The sequence below is a fragment of the Musca autumnalis genome, unplaced genomic scaffold (assembly GCF_047663935.1).
Source record: "Musca autumnalis isolate F117 unplaced genomic scaffold, ASM4766393v1 scaffold_2, whole genome shotgun sequence".
Taxonomy (NCBI): Eukaryota; Metazoa; Arthropoda; class Insecta; order Diptera; family Muscidae; genus Musca; species Musca autumnalis.
The window spans coordinates 164,354,390-164,368,198 of NW_027411755.1; the positions used below are offsets into that span (position 1 = coordinate 164,354,390).

At 32.6% G+C, this 13,809-nt stretch overlaps 1 protein-coding gene across 2 annotated transcripts in view; it reads right to left on the bottom strand.

Moving 5' to 3' along the window:
- Pde11 (Phosphodiesterase 11) overlaps nucleotides 1-13,809 on the bottom strand; it is a 346,062-nt gene that overhangs the window by 292,368 nt on the left and 39,885 nt on the right. The gene's annotated exons all lie outside the window — the stretch shown is intronic.

A 13,809-nucleotide genomic window follows, 5' to 3' on the forward strand; every position in this document is an offset into this window, starting at 1 on the left:
AATCCCTTTCTGAAAGAAAGGGTGCTTCTATAATCCCTTTCTGAAAGAAAGGGTGCTTCTATAATCCCTTTCTGAAAGAAAGGGTGCTTCTATAATCCCTTTCTGAAAGAAAGGGTGCTTCTATAATCCCTTTCTGAAAGAAAGGGTGCTTCTATAATCCCTTTCTGAAAGAAAGGGTGCTTCTATAATCCCTTTCTGAAAGAAAGGGTGCTTCTATAATCCCTTTCTGAAAGAAAGGGTGCTTCTATAATCCCTTTCTGAAAGAAAGGGTGCTTCTATAATCCCTTTCTGAAAGAAAGGGTGCTTCTATAATCCCTTTCTGAAAGAAAGGGTGCTTCTATAATCCCTTTCTGAAAGAAAGGGTGCTTCTATAATCCCTTTCTGAAAGAAAGGGTGCTTCTTTAATCCCTTTCTGAAAGAAAGGGTGCTTCTATAATCCCTTTCTGAAAGAAAGGGTGCTTCTATAATCCCTTTCTGAAAGAAAGGGTACTTCTATAATCCCTTTCTGAAAGAAAGGGTGCTTCTATAATCCCTTTCTGAAAGAAAGGGTACTTCTATAATCCCTTTCTGAAAGAAAGGGTACTTCTATAATCCCTTTCTGAAAGAAAGGGTGCTTCTATATCCCTTTCTGAAAGAAAGGATGCTTCTAAAATCCCTTTCTGAATGAAAGGGTGCTTTCTGAAAGAAAGGGTGCTTTCTGAAAGAAAGGGTGCTTTCTGAAAGAAAGTGTGCTTTCTGAAAGAAAAGGTGCTTCTATCACCCCTTTCTGAAAGAAAGGGTGATTCTATCATCCCTTTCTGAAAGAAAGGGTGCTTCTATCATCCCTTTCTGAAAGAAAGGGTGCTTCTATCATCCCTTTCTGAAAGAAAGGGTGCTTCTATCATCCCTTTCTGAAAGAAAGGGTACTTCTATAATCCCTTTCTGAAAGAAAGGGTGCTTCTATAATCCCTTTCTGAAAGAAAGGGTACTTCTATAATCCCTTTCTGAAAGAAAGGGTGCTTCTATATCCCTTTCTGAAAGAAAGGATGCTTCTAAAATCCCTTTCTGAATGAAAGGGTGCTTTCTGAAAGAAAGGGTGCTTTCTGAAAGAAAGGGTGCTTTCTGAAAGAAAGTGTGCTTTCTGAAAGAAAAGGTGCTTCTATCACCCCTTTCTGAAAGAAAGGGTGATTCTATCATCCCTTTCTGAAAGAAAGGGTGCTTCTATCATCCCTTTCTGAAAGAAAGGGTGCTTCTATCATCCCTTTCTGAAAGAAAGGGTGCTTCTATACACCCTTTCTAAAAGAAAGGGTGTTTCTATAGACCCTTTCTGAAAGGAAGGGTGCTCCTACAGATCCTTTCTGAAAGGAGGGTGCTTCTACGGACCCTTTCTTAAAGGAAGGGCGCTTGTTTAGACCCTTTCTTAAAGTAAGGGCGCTTGTTTAGACCCTTTCTTAAAGTAAAGACGCTTGTTTAGACCCTTTCTGATATAAAGGGTGTTTCTATAGCCCATTCTGAAAAAAGGGTGCTTCTATAGTCCCTTTCTGACAGAAAGGGGGCTTCTATAGTACCTTTCTGACAGAAAGGGTGCTCCTATATTCCCTTTCTGACATAAAGGGTGCTTCTATATTGCCTTTCTGAAAGAAAGGGTGCTTCTATATTCCCCTTCTGAAAGAAAGGGTGCTTCTATATTCCCTTCTGAAAGAAAGGGTGCTTCTATAGTCCATTTCTGAAAGAAAGGGTGCTTCTATAATCCCTTTCTGAAAGAAAGGGTGCTTTCTGAAAGAAAGGGTGCTTCTATAATCCCTTTCTGAAAGAAAGGGTGCTCCTATATTCCCTTTCTGACAGAAAGGGTGCTTCTATATTGCCTTTCTGAAAGAAAGGGTGTTTCTATAGTCCCTTTCGAGAGAAAGGGGTGCTCCTATATTCCCCTTCTGAAAGAAAGGGTGCTTCTATATTCCCTTTCTGAAAGAAATGGGCCTTCTATAGTCCCTTTTGAGAGAAAGGGGGCTTCTATAGTCCCTTTCGAGAGAAAGGGTGCTTCTATATTCCCTTTCTGAAAGAAAGGGGGTTTCTATAGTCCTTTTGAGAGAAGGGGTGCTTCTATAGTCACTTTCTGAAAAAAGGGTGCTTCTACAAACCGTTTCTGAAGGAAAGGGCGCTTCTATAGACTCTTTCTGAAGGAAAGGGCGCTTCTATAGACCCTTTCTGAAAGAAATGGTGCTTATAAAGACCCTTTCGTAGAGAAAGGGTGCTCCTGTTGACCCTTTCGGAAATAAAGGGTGCTTCAATATACCCTTTCTGAATGAAAAAAGCATTCTGCATAAATACACCTTAATAAATAATGTCCAAGTGATTCATTCAAAGCTACACAAATTTCCACTTGTTTCCCATTGAAACCCTAAAAAATAACCTCTAGAAGGCTGTCATAAATTGTACAATAAATTTAAATTACCTACCTACACACTGACACAGTAAAACACTTATATTATTCAAATGGTTTTTATTGACATTGTATTGCAAAGTTAAATAAATAATAATAAAAAATAACTGAAAATACAAAAACAAAAATTAAGTGCTATAAATTTAAAATTCTACGCAAAAGAATATAAACAAAAAATACAATTAACAAACTTTTGCAGTATTCCCTACAAAATTCAACAACAATATCACAACTCATAAAAAATACAACGGTTTTTTATTGGCATAAAATCAATGCTCCCAAAAGTTCGGTCTAGAATTTTAAGTGAGGCAGGCCAGTTGACAATTCAAAACGAAAACAAAAACTCAACACAGGGCACTCATTCACTCACTCATTAATAATTTTCATTTTCAATTTCCGACTTCCAATTGTGTGGGGTTTTGGTGTTTTGTTAAATACCAAATCGAATGTGTTGTGTTCGGAATTGTAAATGGTGACAAATAAGTCACAAAAAATAACAAAAGATCTATGGCCTGTATATTCATTATTTGTGTTATTTTGGAGTGTCTTAACACTGGTCATCGCTTTTATCGCTTACATTACATCTTTAAAGTGCCAAAAGTGGTTCCTGCAAATTTCCGAGAATTTTTCAACAAAATTAATATTCCATAGCCACGAAGTGCTATTTTTCACACTTGTCATTGAAATGATGTGGTGGAATGCCACAATTAGTTAAAGATTTTTTCTTTTTTTGGAAAAATATATATTTTTTGTGCAGGAAAACCGAAACTACTTGTCATCAAGTAACCCATTAAATATTTCACATTTTTATGTATAGGGGAAGAACAAATATTTTGGAATTGGTGAGTTTAAATTTCACCTAAACTTTCCATTTGTTGTGCTTTTGTTTCTTCACATTCCACACAATTTATGGAAATTACCTCATTTGGTCGTTTGTTTTTTTTTTTTTTTTGTTTTGTCGCTGAGCAATAACTTTTTGTCTTCTGATAATAATTGTTATAAATTAGAAACAATTAACTTAATTTTTTCGCTACGCAATATTGCCTTTTTTTGTTTCGTTTTGCCATTTTTTGTTTTCATTTATTGTCTAACATAAAATATTTCTTTCGTGCCACCTGCCTTCTTTGCTTCCATTATGAAAATTTAAATTTATTTAACATTTTGCCATTTTTTCGCTTGTTGTTGTTGCTCCCGTTCTTCTTTACCATCACTGTAATGTGTCGTCTCCATTAAAAGTTACATGCTTGAGCGTCTGGCTGATAAGATATTAAAGCAATTAATAATATTGAACATTTTATTGTTCAAACAAATGAGCTTGCGTGGATAGGTGTGTGTGTGTGCTCATCAATGGGGGTAGGGATAAAAGTAGGTTGTTGTTGCACAGTGGGTTGAAATAATGAAACATATATGTTCGAAATGTAAGTTGACAAAGTCGAAGAAGGGAAAACATATTTTCCGAAAGGAATCTAAAATATTGTAAACTAAAGCCTTTATCGGAGAATTAATAGAGACTAACTAACGTCCATTGTTGGGTATAAGTACTGACATTAATTATACGACATATGTATTGTCTGCTCAACGTTGATGTTTTAATTTGCTTATTGTTTAAAAAAGTAGGTCTGAAAACAAATAGTACGTCGAGGATGTAGAACGAACCAAAGGAATAAAATATCTTGGAAGCAATTTAACACACATGGTCCAAGATGGTCAAAATAAGAATAAATCTAGTGAAGAACAAGAGTGTGTCAGATTTGCATGCATATTAGGGTTATAACAACCTCGTACCCTGAATGATGTTTTGATGAGTTTTTATCTAAGATTATATAAAATTTTTTAATTACAAGGTAATTCGATTCGATGAAAAAGCTCACGCACAAAGTCGACAAACAAACTTTTGAAGCACTATAAGCTGATATATAACTGAAAATAAGCTTTGGAGCCACGACGTAACCAAAATGACATAACCTTTTGTGTCTCACTAAATTTGTCATCATATCATTACATTTATTAACATTTAAAAACAACAAATCCCGAGATTAAGCTGGAATTATTTTACAACAATATATAAAATTTTATTTCATATATCATATCAATTTTTGGGTGACGTAGGGGATGGAAGATACCAAGCAACGGTCCTGACCGGCTTTAACATGGCAAAGCCCAGGATTCATCTTGGTCCCTCTTTCATCTCAAGTGGACACTGACCTCCCCGTGGTGTCACCTGGGGAACTGCCTTTAACAGCCGTTAAAGGTAGTGAGCTAACATGTGCCGCGCGTTCTCCCATAAGAACGTTAAAAACTTGGGTTTGGGCGTCGGGTTAGTAACCCTACCCTAGAAAAACAGCCTACTATGAAAAAACGAAAGAAAAGAAAAACAAATCCCTCAAAAGTTGACGACCCCCGCAAACGTTTTAAGGACCATAATATGCGAATCTGCACCTGGAATGTTCGCACTCTTTATAGAGAAGGTGCAGTTTACGCATTGGCAGATGTACTTGAAAAGTACAAGGCCGTCATTACTGCCATACAGGAAATACGATGGAATGGGAAAGGCGTCACAACAACACCTAAAGGTGACGCACTGTATTATAGCTGCCATGATACAAAGCATGAGTTTGGTTGCGGATTTGTAGTTGGTCGGAGGTTAAAACATCTGGTCTCCAGCTTCACCCCAGTGAATGAAAGACTCGCTGCAATTCGATTAAAGGCAAAATTCTTCAACATCAGCTTTATTTGTGCTCATGCTCCCACTGAAGACAAGGACGAACAGGCCAAAGATATTTTTTACGAGCGCTTAGAAGAAACTTATGACCGTTGCCCTGCCCATGACATTAAAATTATACTAGGCGATTTTAATGCCAAAATTGGAAAGGAGAATATCTTTGGCCCAACAGTCGGGAAATTCAGTCTCCACAGTGAAACATCTGACAACGGTATGAGACTGATAGACTTAGCAGCTGCAAGAAACATGGTAGTTAGCAGTACCAGATTTAAGCATCTCGATATTCATAAGGGCACCTGGCTGTCGCCAGATCAAAGAACAAGTAATCTAATTGATCACGTTGTGATAGATGGAATACATGCATCAAGTGTGTTGGATGTACGATCGTTCCGAGGTGCAAACATAGACTCGGACTACTACCTTGTTGCGGCAGAGGTACGTACCAGATTAAACGTAGCAAACAAAGTGCGAACAGACACAACACGGAAGTTTGACATCGGTAAGCTGCAATCTCAACAGATAGCCACAGCATATTCCACTCAACTGGCCCAACTGCTTAATCAAAGCACTCCTCGTCCCGATAACATATCAGGACAATGGCAAAACATTCCCCACTCCATGCAAACAGCCGCAAAATCAGTACTTGGATACCAGAGACCTTCACCAATGAATCCATGGTATGACCAGGAGTGTCGTGCTGCTACCGAAGTGAAAAATGCGGCATATAGGGCTACTTTACAATCAGTAGCAACGCGTAGCGCACGAGAGAGGTATCGGGAGAAAAGGAGAGAGGAGAAACGTCTTTTCCGCAGGAAAAAGAGAGAGATGGAAAAGCGGGAGTGTGAACAAATCGAGATGTACAGGAGACAGAATGAAGTCCGAAAATTCTACCAAAGAGTGAAACATCAAACTGATGGCTTTGGAACTGGCACATCCTCCTCTAGAGACCAGCAAGGTAATCTGGTAACTAATACAGATAGTGTGCTAAGGATATGGAAAGAGCATTTTTCCAAACTGTTGGTATCCAATAGTAGCGGAGTCGACGAAGATACCACAGATCCAATCCAAGAAGACGGTATTGAATGTATACCACCCGGCCAAGATGAGGTAAAGACAGCAATAAACCGGCTGAACAATAATAAGGCAGCAGGAGCTGATGGCCTACCAGCCGAGCTGTTTAAAACCGGAGGCAACACGCTGATAAGGTGTATGCATCAGCTAATTAGCTCCATCTGGCAGGAAGAACGCTTACCCGACGATTGGAACCTGAGCATTCTGTGTCCCGTCCATAAGAAAGGAGATAAGACTTTATGCTCCAACTACAGGGGCATAAGTCTTCTCCCTATCGCATACAAGATAGTGTCAGGGATATTGTGCGAACGACTAAAGCCCATGGTCAACAAAATAATTGGACCATACCAATGCGGCTTTAGACCTGGCAAGTCCACCATTGGCCAGATATTTACCCTGCGCCAAATCCTGGAGAAGACCCAATAGATGCAGATCGACACCTACCACCTTTTTGTCGATTATAAAGCAGCCTTCGACAGCCCGCTACGTTCAAAGGTATTCCAAGCAATGTCTGAATTTGGTATCCCCGCAAAGCTCATTCGGCTTTGTAAAATGACTCTAACTGACACAAGATCTTCAGTTAAAATAGGAATGAACCTCTCCGAGGAGTTTTGTACCAAAAGAGGTTTCAGGCAAGGAGACAGCCTTTCGTGTGACCTTTTCAACATCCTGCTAGAAAAGGTTATACGAGAGGCAAACGTCAAAAGAAGTGGCACAATCTACACCAATAGCCACATGTTACTTGCTTATGCTGATGATATAGACATCATGGGACGATCAGTAAAAGAAGTAACCGATACCTTTATGAAGGTCGAAGAAGAATCTGCTAAAGTGGGTCTGGATGTAAACGGCGAGAAGACCAAGCTGATGGTGTCGACGCGCAATGCGTCCGTTGAGATCGGACCAACTGTTGAAGTTGCTTCCTATAATTTTGAGGTAGTAAAAGACTTTGTATACCTCGGCACCGCCGTAAACACAACAAACGACATCAGTTGTGAAATAAAAAGAAGAATTGTATTGGCCAAAAGATGCTACTATGGCTTAAGTAAGCACTTTAAAAAAAAAGCCACAACTCGTCAAACAAAAATAACGCTTTACAAAACACTGATACTACCCGTGCTAATGTATGGTTCCGAAGCCTGGGTACTTGCGCAAGCAGATAAGGCAGTGCTTGGCGTGTTTGAGAGAAAAATTCTTCGAAAGATCTACGGACCGATCTGCGTTGACGGTGAATATCGACGTCGTATGAACCACGAGCTGTATCTGCTATACAAGGACATCAATATAGTTAAACGTATCGAGATGCAGCGATTGCGTTGGCTAGGCCATATAATAAGAATGAGCGATGATGAACCTGCTAAAAAGGCGTAAAAATTCGAGCCACATGGCGGTGCACGCAGAATTGGCAGGCCAAAGAATGGATGGCGCAAACAAGTGAATGATGAGATGACAAGGCGCGGTATTCCAGTGTGCGAGCAACAAATAGAGAGAATTGGAGATCTTTTTTAGTTCGGTCTATGGAACAAATGTTCTGTAATGGGCCAGCTAATAATATCAATTAAAAGTGGTTTATGCGGACCTTTTTTATACCTTACACCACACTGTGGTAAGGGGTATTATGTCTTTGTGCATTTGTATGTAACATAAAAAAGGAAACGAAATAGACCCATAGTTCCTTTTGGGGATATACATATAATCACTTTCTGAGTCGATTTATGCATGTCCGTCCGTCTGTCCATGTATTTTTGTTCGCAACGTACAGGTCGCATAGCTATAGGAAGAACGCTATTGCTTTTGGTGAAAATCGGTTTAGATTTGGATATAGCTCCCATATATATTTTCGCCCGATTTCACGTATATGCTGCACCAAACACGTCTATTTGTCCAATTTTGATGAAATTTGGAATGTGTGACTGAATTCGGTCTAGAAATAAATGTGCCAAATTATATCGAAATCGGTTCAGATTTGGATATAGCTCCCATATAAATTTTCGCCCGATTTCACGTATTTGCTGCACCAAACACGCTATATAATCCGATTTCAATGATATTTTGAATGTGTGACTGAATTCGGTCTGGAAATAAATGTGCCAACTTATATCGAAATCGGTTAAGATCTGGATATAGCTCCGATTTATATTTTACATATTCACAGTGGTGTAGGGTATCATATGGTCGGCCCCGCCCGACTTTGATCCTTTCCTTACTGGTTTCAATATTTAAATGTAATAAATGTATGTATATCCAATCTTTTCTGATGAGCCACAAAAATGTACATTTGTTTCGTAAATTTTTATGCAGATTATGCTGAATTAGTTCACCAAAAATATGTAGTACACATTTCAACAAACTGGAATGTAAATCTAATGTGTGTCCAGAGCTATGTATCCATTATAGGAGACATTTTAAATGTCAGAACTTTTGTGATTTTTATTGGGATGGCTGTTGCAATTTTGGTTTTTTTAATTTTATTTTTCAAATTTAACAAGTAAAAAGGTATTAGTCGCTCCAAAATTTGGCACTCGTAATATTTTGTCCAATTATAGTTTAAGCTCTACCCTTTAGGGAACCTCCACCACAAAATTTCAAAATGTTTCTGTAAAATGGTGTAAACGTTAACTCTCGAATACATTTCGTACATATATCAGGTTCGAAGATAGACTATATCGATCCACTCTTTTGGGTATCTCCCACACAAAATTTGGGAAAAAAATTGAAGTTTAAGAACTACTCTCGGATAGTTTTGAAATTTTTTCAACAGGTTGTCTTTGCGGTCCCCTTTACGACTATTATTTTCGGGGGCAAGCCCATATTTCCCGAGATAAAGGCCTTAAACCTCCAAGAGTATCGTCGGTACCAATTAAAATGGCAAGTCCGCAAGATAATTAACGCAGAGAGTTTCTGATTGGTTCAAACTTTGCACATCGTATTATTTTATCCTGTCATGTGTCGTACCACAAAAAATTTAGGAAAAGTGCAGTTTTTGCAGAAGGTTGTTTTCTACTTCGGTCCAATTTTTTCCAGAGTAAGTTCATATTTCCTGAGATAATGGCCAAAAAGCTTCAAAAACATATCCCTGCCTGCACGTACCAAGATATCTCTCAAACTTTTTCAAAAATTTCTTATAAATTTAGTTTAACGTAATTTAATATCTCTCCATAAATCAGAAGTTTGTTTACTAGAAATTTTTGAACTATACGCCAATGATTTACTATAGCCCCACATTTCAGTACCTACAGATTCCACCTTTTTTGAAGCAAACTCGTGATACAAAATTAATATATTTTATATACGGCATAATTATTGTGTGTGCTTCCTTTCTTGGTTAGAGGCTGAGGGTATAAAGCCGTCAGCAGAGCCAACTGATACTTTCTTACTTGTTTTTGACTTAAATAATTCGTTTCATAACCTGTCATCACCTCAAAGTGTCATGGAAGAAGGGTAACAAAATTACTTTTCCTACTGAATTTAAAGTAATTTTTGCCTGTTATGTATGTTCACTTAGAACCACTGTGCTCAACTGGTATTAATAAACAGGTCTAGACAAATTAATTCATAATATTTAATTCAATTTTAATATTGCCCTTTACCTTAATCATAAAAAATGGATATTTAAAACAAATCAATTAAGGGTGCCCCAATAAAATGAACACACAAAATAATTTTAATGATCTGCTGCTGTTCATCAGAACAACAACAACAACAATGCCTATTTAGTTATTAATGGAAATTTTTCAAATTGTGACTCTTTAAGAGGTAGTTAATTAGCCATTAGCATTGAAAACATTCATCACTTCAGGTGTATGTGGCAGAGCAGTAAGAACAAGTAAGCCTACGTTAAATGGTGTCAACTGGAATGTTTCCACTGCCCTCATAAACAAAATTACCGCTGACTCATCATGAAGAGCATGCTGATGGTAGAAAAAAAATGTTGTTACTCCAGCCAGCACTGGAGGTTAGTAAGGTGAATGAAATGAACACGCCAGCCAGAGAAATCATGCAATATAACAAACATTTTTACCTAATTGAAATATAAACATGAAATTATGAATGACGCAAATTCCTTAAATCCCAATGACGATGAAGACCATTTGTTGTTAACATTAGCAAAATTTGAAGTGTAGTGAACAGTTGCGTTCATTAAACTTTCCATATTTGAAAATCATGAAAAAAATAAGACGACAGGTGTTTCAATTTATGTGATAGTTTAGGAGGAGGTGGTAGAAGTTTTTATTTATGGAAGTTATGGGGAATTTTTCAATTATATGGTATTAGTATTTGTTTTAATTTTAATAAGTAAAAACTCGGTTGGACTATTTCTATGAACGGATCCCTTATTCAAATAAAAAATCCATTTTTCGTAACGGACAATAGCATTTTTAGGAGTTGTAGCTTATATTTGTAGACTTTTGTGGCGTAGGTGGTATCAAAAACATATTATTATTATTATTATTATTATTATTATTATTATTATTATTATTATTATTATTATTATTATTATTATTATTATTATTATTATTATTATTATTATTATTATTATTATTATTATTACTATTATTATTATTATTATTATTATTATTATTATTATTATTATTATTATTATTATTATTATTATTATTATTATTATTATTATTATTATTATTATTATTATTATTATTATTATTATTATTATTATTATTATTATTATTATTATTATTATTATTATTATTATTATTATTATTATTATTATTATTATTATTATTATTATTATTATTATTATTATTATTATTATTATTATTATTATTATTATTATTATTATTATTATTATTATTATTATTATTATTATTATTATTATTATTATTATTATTATTATTATTATTATTATTATTATTATTATTATTATTATTATTATTATTATTATTATTATTATTATTATTATTATTATTATTATTATTATTATTATTATTATTATTATTATTATTATTATTATTATTATTATTATTATTATTATTATTATTATTATTATTATTATTATTATTATTATTATTATTATTATTATTATTATTATTATTATTATTATTATTATTATTATTATTATTATTATTATTATTATTATTATTATTATTATTATTATTATTATTATTATTATTATTATTATTATTATTATTATTATTATTATTATTATTATTATTATTATTATTATTATTATTATTATTATTATTATTATTATTATTATTATTATTATTATTATTATTATTATTATTATTATTATTATTATTATTATTATTATTATTATTATTATTATTATTATTATTATTATTATTATTATTATTATTATTATTATTATTATTATTATTATTATTATTATTATTATTATTATTATTATTATTATTATTATTATTATTATTATTATTATTATTATTATTATTATTATTATTATTATTATTATTATTATTATTATTATTATTATTATTATTATTATTATTATTATTATTATTATTATTATTATTATTATTATTATTATTATTATTATTATTATTATTATTATTATTATTATTATTATTATTATTATTATTATTATTATTATTATTATTATTATTATTATTATTATTATTATTATTATTATTATTATTATTATTATTATTATTATTATTATTATTATTATTATTATTATTATTATTATTATTATTATTATTATTATTATTATTATTATTATTATTATTATTATTATTATTATTATTATTATTATTATTATTATTATTATTATTATTATTATTATTATTATTATTATTATTATTATTATTATTATTATTATTATTATTATTATTATTATTATTATTATTATTATTATTATTATTATTATTATTATTATTATTATTATTATTATTATTATTATTATTATTATTATTATTATTATTATTATTATTATTATTATTATTATTATTATTATTATTATTATTATTATTATTATTATTATTATTATTATTATTATTATTATTATTATTATTATTATTATTATTATTATTATTATTATTATTATTATTATTATTATTATTATTATTATTATTATTATTATTATTATTATTATTATTATTATTATTATTATTATTATTATTATTATTATTATTATTATTATTATTATTATTATTATTATTATTATTATTATTATTATTATTATTATTATTATTATTATTATTATTATTATTATTATTATTATTATTATTATTATTATTATTATTATTATTATTATTATTATTATTATTATTATTATTATTATTATTATTATTATTATTATTATTATTATTATTATTATTATTATTATTATTATTATTATTATTATTATTATTATTATTATTATTATTATTATTATTATTATTATTATTATTATTATTATTATTATTATTATTATTATTATTATTATTATTATTATTTGAAACACTTTGGGAGTCATCTTGCACACTAGAAATTGTAGTATGTTAAGACAGGGTTTATGGAGCCTTAGCCATTATCTCAGGAAGTATGGACCTTCTCTGCAAAAAAATTCAGTTGTAACAGTGACCCTAAACCATCTGTATACGGCGGGCGCCTACTGAGTTGTTTTGCTTTTGCCATTCTCTCTCATTTACAGTGTACGTGCGCAAGACACCATTCTCTCTCATTTACAGTGTACGTGCGCAAGACACGACTGATAAACATCATGTGGTTGTTGTTTTTTTCACCTATACATAAACATTTGCTTCAGTTTGATGGTATTCTGTTGGGCAACGCTGCCCTAAACACAGAAAGTTCTGTTAAAATATTTTATAGATCCGCGACCGACTTCTGAAAGTAAGGATGCCCCTGTAGACAATTTCTGAAAGAAATGATGCTTCTGTAGACATTGCTGAAGGGTGCTTCTGTACACCCTTTCTGGATGAAATAATACGATATTCAAGGTTTGCACCAATCAGAAACGCCCTGCGAGAGTTAACTTACAGATTTTCCATTTTAGTTTATGCCGTCGGGTTTCTTGGAGATTTAGGGCCATTATCACGGGAAGTATGGGCTTGCACCCTAAAGAAATTTACCGCCGTAAAGGGGGTCACAAGGACAACCTGCTGAAAAAAATTAAAAAAAAATCCGAGGGGAGCTCTTAAAATTCACTTTTTTTCGAATTTTGTGTGGGAGGTACCCAAAGGGAAGGAATAATACAATGTTTAAAGCTTGGAGCAAATCTGTTGCTCCCTTCGAGAGTTATCGTTCACACCATTGTACCGACAAATTTTTAGCATTTTTTGGGAGGTACCCGAAGGAGTGGACCGATACTTAAAATAAGTTTGGGCAAAATATTAAGAAGTATACAATTTTGCTCGAGTCGGTTGATCCCTTCTAGAGTTATCGTGCGCACCAGTCAGACGGACGGACAGGGCTAAATCGACTGTTGTCGTACACAGACCTTGGGTGTTGATGTACGTTTGGAAGAAATATTATGATGGACGTATTTGAACCAAATCAGTTACATTTTGGTGGAATTTTCGGACTTCATTGTGGTTCCTGAATATTTCTATTTTTTATACCCTCCACCACAAGATGGGGGTATATTAAGTTTGTCATTCCGTTTGTAACTACTCGAAATTAT